At 39.5% G+C, this 6,477-nt stretch overlaps 1 non-coding gene across 1 annotated transcript; it reads right to left on the reverse strand.

Moving 5' to 3' along the window:
- Nucleotides 1-4,699: 4,699 nt before the first annotated feature.
- LOC130983888 (small nucleolar RNA R71) lies at nucleotides 4,700-4,807 on the reverse strand. The gene has a single exon (XR_009087858.1). It is a non-coding gene; the product is annotated as a small nucleolar RNA R71 (small nucleolar RNA).
- Between the last annotated feature and the right edge of the window lie 1,670 nt (nucleotides 4,808-6,477).

A 6,477-nucleotide genomic window follows, 5' to 3' on the forward strand; every position in this document is an offset into this window, starting at 1 on the left:
AGTATGAACTATCATATATTGCTGGAAAGCCCATGATGTCTACTTTCCAACGCCGTTGAGAGCGCGCCAATTGGGCTTCTGTAGCTCCAGAAAATTCACTTCGAGTGCAGGGAGGTCAGAATCCAACAGCATCTGCAGTCCTTTTTGGTCTCTGAATCAGATTTTTGCTCAGGTCCCTCAATTTCAGCCAGAAAATACCTGAAATCACAGAAAAACACACAAACTCATAGTAAAGTCCAGAAAAGTAAATTTTAACTAAAAACTAATAAAAATATACTAAAAACTAACTAGATCATACCAAAAACATACTAAAAACAATGCCAAAAAGTATATAAATTATCCGCTCATCAGTATGCTTCACCTTCGAGAGCGTTAGTAACACTTACTTTTGTCACTAACATTCCAAATGCCCTTACTCTCCACGTTAGAGCTCACATTAACTAAGTTAACGTGACTCTTAACATAGTTGAGAATGCCATCTTCCAACGTTAGTGACAAAAGTGAGTGTCACTAACGTTAGCTCATCAATCCTCAACTCCACGTTAACTCTCACGTTAGTGGTCTTAACGTGACCACTAACGTAGGCAATGCTAGTTGATCCAACGTTAGTGACAAAGGTGAGTGTCACTAACGTTGGCATTGTTCTTCTCTTCGACGTTAGAGTTCACGTTAACTAAGTTAACGTGACTCTTAACATGGCTCATTGCCAAATTTTGGAACGTTAGTGGTGTTCACTTTTACCACTAACGTTGGAGCAGAACGTTATTGGTGTTCACGTTTTCTCCTAACGTTGGAGTTCTCTTTTGTTTCCACATTAACTACCAAGTTAACTTAGTTAACGTGGCAAGTAACGTGAGCTATTGATGGCTTCGCAGGCGTTATTGGTGATCACTTTTCTCATTAACGTTGCAAGCTATTTACCATTCCACATTAGTGTTCACGTTAACTAGATTAACGTGAGTACTAATGTGGTTCTTCCTTGCTTCCTTTGCCCTGAAATCAAGCAAATAATGTGCATCAAATCTCTAGCCAAAGTCATGAGATTATGCATCATCAATCTATCATGCAATTTGATGAGCGGATAATTTGTACCCTTTTTGGCATTGTTTTTAGTATGTTTTTAGTAGGATTTAGTTAGTTTTTAGTATATTTTTATTAGTTTTTAGTTAAAATTCACTTTTCTGGACTTTACTATGAGTTTGTGTGTTTTTCTGTGATTTCAGGTATTTTCTGGCTGAAATTGAGGGACCTGAGCAAAAATCTGATCCAGAGACTGAAAAGGACTGCAGATGCTGTTGGATTCTGACCTCCCTGCACTCGAAGTGGATTTTCTGGAGCTACAGAAGCCCAATTGGTGCGTTCTCAATGGCGTTGGAAAGTAGACATCCTGGGCTTTCCAGCAATATATGATAATCCATACTTTGCCTAAGATTTGATGGCCCAAACCGGCGTTCAAAGTCACCCTCAGAAATTCCAGCGTTAAACGCCGGAACTGGCACCTAAATGGGAGTTAAACGCCCAAACTGGCATAAAAGCTGGCGTTTAACTCCAAGAAGAGTCTCTACACGAAATTGCTTCATTGCTCAGCCCAAGCACACACCAAGTGGGCCCGGAAGTGGATTTTTATGTCATTTACTCATCTCTGTAAACCTTAGGCTACTAGTTTCTTATAAATAGGACCTTTCACTATTGTATTTTCATCTTTGGACATCTAGTTCTTAGATCATTGGGAGGCTGGCCTCACGGCCATGCCTAGACCTTGTTCTTATGTATTTTCAACGGTGGAGTTTCTACACACCATAGATTAAGGTGTGGAGCTCTGCTGTACCTCGAGTATTAATGCAATTACTATTGTTCTTCTATTCAATTCCGCTTGTTCTTTGTCCAAGATATCACTTGTTCTTCAACTTGATGAATGTGATGATCCGTGACACTCATCATCATTCTCACTTATGAACAAAGTGACTGACAACCACTCTGTTCTACAAGCAACCAAGGCTCTAGTGTTTATCTCTTGGATTCTTTAACCGGAATCTTCGTGGTATAGGCGAGAACTGATGGCGGCATTCAAGAGAATCCGGAAGGTCTAAACCTTGTTTGTGGTATTCTGAGTAGGATTCAATGATTGAATGACTGTGACGTGCTTTAAACTCCTAGCAGGCGGGGCGTTAGTGACAGACGCAAAAGAATCACTGGATTCTATTCCGGCCTGACCGAGAACCGACAGCTGATTAGCCATATGCTGTGACAGAGCATAGGAACATTTTCACTGAGAGGATGGGAGGTAGCCACTGACAACGGTGAAACCCTACATAAGCTTGCCATGGAAAGGAGTAAGAAGGATTGGATGAAGACAGTAGGAAAGCAGAGAGACGGAAGGGAAGGCATCTTCATACGCTTATCTGAAGTTCCTACCAATGAATTACATAAGTACCTCTATCTTTATCTTTATGCTTTATTCGTATATCATTATACCCATTTGAGTCTGCCTGACTAAGATTTACAAGGTGACCATAGCTTGCTTCATACCAACAATCTCCGTGGGATCGACCCTTACTCGCGTAAGGTTTATTACTTGGACGACCCAGTGCACTTGCTGGTTAGTTGTGCGAAGTTGTAGTGATCACAATTTCGCGCTACCAAGTTTTTGGCGCCGTTGCCGGGGATTGTTCGAGTATGGACAACTAACGGTTCATCTTGTTGCTTAGATTAGGTATTTTTCTTCAGAGTTCTTAAGAATGAATTCTAGTGTTTCAAGGTGATGTTCTTATCATCACCAAAGCTGATTGATCTTCATCAATTTAGCTCTTGAATGCAATGTCCTGCTGAAGCTTGGCTAGCCATGTCTAATTCCTTTAGACTAAAGCTTTAGACTAGCATTGCATGATTCCTGAAATTCTCATTAAGAATTTTGATACCTTTATTTTCTTTTCCACATAATTTTCGAAAAAAAAAAACACAAAAAAATTACAAAATCATAAAATCCAAAAATTTCTTGTTTGAGTCTAGTGTCTCATTTTAAGTTTGGTGTCAATTGCATGCATCCATTCATGTGTCTTAAGGATCTTCAAGATGTTATTGATGATTTCTTACTCTAATCTTTAAATTCTCTTGACTTGAGTGTTTTGTGTGTCTCATATGCATTCTCATTAGTGTCAGTAGTATACAAACTGCTAAGTTTGGTGTCTTGCATGCATTGTTATTTGACTTTAGTTGCATTTTGATTATTAAAAATCCAAAAATATTTTTAATTTGTGTCTTCTCAAGTCAATAATACAGAGAATTGAAGATTCAGAACATACAGCAGAGGAATTGCACAGAAAAAGCTGGGCGTTTAAAACGCCCAGTGAAGAAGGACAGACTGGCGTTTAAACGCCAGCCAGGGTACCTGGTTGGGCGTTTAACGCCCAAAAGGGTATAGTTTTGGGCGTTAAATGCCAGAATGTGCACCATTCTGGGCGTTTAACGCCAGGATGGCACAAGGGGGAGGATTTTGTTTTCAAATTAAATTTTTTTCAAGTTTTCAAAAGTTTTTCAAAATCAAATCTTTTTCAAATCATATCTTTTCAATCAAATGTTTTCAAAATCAATTTCTTTCCTTTTTCAAAGATACTTGCTATCAATTAATGATTTGATTCAACATTTCAAGTATGTTGCCTTTTCTGTTGAGAAAGGTTTAATGTTTGAATCATATCTTTTCTTGTTAGGCAAGTCATTAATTTTTAAAATCAAATCTTTTTAAAATTGTTTTCAAATCATATCTTCTCAATCACATATTTTTTAAAAGCCAATCATATCTTCTTAACCTCATCTTTTTCAAAATAGTTTTCAATCAAATCTTATTGACTTCTAAATTCAAAATCTTTTTCAAAAATCACTTGATTTCTTTCCCACTCTTATTTTCGAAAATTAATTAGTGTTTTTCAAAATGTTTTCAAATTCTTTAACTTAATTTTCGAAAATTACTTCCTTTCTTCTAACATCCTTCTGTTTATGGACTAACACTATTCCTTAATGAAAAATTCGAACTCCTTCTTCTTTGATAAGTTCGAATTTTCTACTTCTGTCTTCTACTTTTCTTTTTCTCTGACACCTTAAGGAATCTCTATACTGTGACATAGAGGATTCCATACTTTCTTGTTCTCTTCTCTTTCATATGAGCAGGAACAAAGACAAAGGCATTCTTGTTGAAGCTGACCCTGAACCTGAAAGGACCTTGAAGCGAAAGCTAAGAGAAGCTAAGGCACAACTCTCTGTAGAGGACCTAACAGAAATCTTCAAAGAAGAAGAACACATGGCAGCCGAAAACAACAATAATGCAAACAATGCAAGGAAGGTGCTGGGTGACTTTACTGCACCTACTCCCGACTTTTATGGGAGAAGCATCTCTATCCCTGCCATTGGAGCAAACAACTTTGAGCTTAAGCCTCAATTAGTTTCTCTAATGCAACAGAACTGCAAGTTCCATGGACTTCCATTGGAAGATCCTCATCAGTTTTTGGCTGAGTTCTTGCAAATCTGTGACACTGTCAAGACTAATGGGGTTGACCCTGAGGTCTACAGACTTATGCTATTCCCTTTTGCTCTAAGAGACAGAGCTAGGACATGGTTGGACTCACAACCTAAAGAAAGCCTGGACTCATGGGAAAAGCTAGTCAATGCCTTCTTGGCAAAGTTCTTTCCACCTCAAAAATTGAGTAAGCTTAGAGTGGAAGTCCAAACCTTCAGACAGAAGGATGGAGAATCCCTCTATGAAGCTTGGGAAAGATACAAACAATTGATCAGAAAATGTCCGTCTGACATGCTTTCTGAATGGAGCATCATAGGTATTTTCTATGATGGTCTCTCTGAACTATCCAAGATGTCTTTGGATAGCTCTGCTGGAGGATCTCTTCATTTGAAGAAGACGCCTACAGATGCTCAAGAGCTGATTGAAATGGTTGCAAATAACCAATTCATGTACACTTCTGAAAGGAATCCTGTGAACAATGGGACTAATCAGAAGAAAGGAGTTCTTGAGATTGATGCTCTGAATGCCATTCTGGCTCAGAACAAGATATTGACTCAACAAGTCAATTTGATTTCTCAAAGTCTGTCTGGAATGCAAAATGCACCAAGCAGTACTAAGGATGCTTCATCTGAAGAGGAAGCATATGATCCTAAGAACCCTTCAATGGAAGAGGTGAAGTACCTAGGAGAACCCTATGGAAACACCTATAATTCTTCATGGAGAAATCACCCAAATTTCTCATGGAAGAATCAAGAGAGACCTCAACAAGGTTTCAATAACAATAATGGTGGAAGAAATAGGTTTAGCAATGGCAAGCCTTTTCCATCATCTTCTCAGCAACAGACAGAGAATTCTAAGCAGAACCCCTCTGACTTAGCAACCATGGTCTTTGATCTGATCAAAACCACTCAAAGTTTCATGACTGAAACAAGGTCCTCCATTAGAAATTTGGAGGCACAAGTGGGACAACTGAGCAAGAAAGTTAGTAAACTCCCTCCTAGTACTCTCCCAAGCAACACAGAAGAAAATCCAAAAGGAGAGTGCAAGGCCATTAACATGGCCGAATTTGGAGAAGAAGGAGAGGAAGTGAACGCCACTGAGGAAGACCTCAGTGGGCATGCACTGACCTCCATTGAGTTCCCCAATGAGGAACCATGGGAATCTGAGGCTCAAAATGAGACCATAGAGATTCCATTGGACTTACTTCTGCCTTTCATGAGCTCTGATGAGTATTCTTCCTCTGAAGAGGATGAGTATGTCACTGAAGAGCAAGTTGCTAAATACCTTGGAGCAATCATGAAGCTAAATGACAAGTTATTTGGAAATGAGACTTGGGAGAATGAACCTCCTTTGCTCACCAAAGAACTGAATGACTTGTCTAGGCAGAAATTACCTCAAAAGAGACAAGATCCTGGAAAGTTTTCAATACCTTGTACCATAGGCACCATGACCTTCAAGGAGGCTCTGTGTGACTTAGGGTCAAGTGTAAACCTCATGCCTCTCTCTGTAATGGAGAAGCTAGGGATCTTTGAGGTGCAAGCTGCAAGAATCTCATTAGAGATGGCAGACAACTCAAGAAAACAAGCTCATGGACTTGTAGAGGATGTTCTGGTAAAGATTGAAGACCATTACATCCCTGCTGATTTTATAGTCCTAGAGACTGGGAAGTGCATGGATGAAACCATCATCCTTGGCAGACCCTTCCTAGCCACAGCAAAGGCTGTGATTGATGTTGATAGAGGTGAACTGATCATTCAAGTGAATGAAGAATCCTTTGTGTTTAAGGCTCAAGGATATCCCTCTGTCACCATGGAGAGGAAGCATGAAGAGCTTCTCTCAAATCAGAGTCAAACAGAGCCCCCACAGTCAAACTCTAAGTTTGGTGTTGGGAGGTCCCAACATTGCTCTGAGCATTTGTGAGGCTCCATGAGAGCCCACTGTCAAGCTACTGACATTAAAGAAGTGCT

The sequence above is a fragment of the Arachis stenosperma genome, chromosome 5 (genome assembly GCF_014773155.1).
Source record: "Arachis stenosperma cultivar V10309 chromosome 5, arast.V10309.gnm1.PFL2, whole genome shotgun sequence".
NCBI classification, from domain to species: domain Eukaryota; kingdom Viridiplantae; phylum Streptophyta; class Magnoliopsida; order Fabales; family Fabaceae; genus Arachis; species Arachis stenosperma.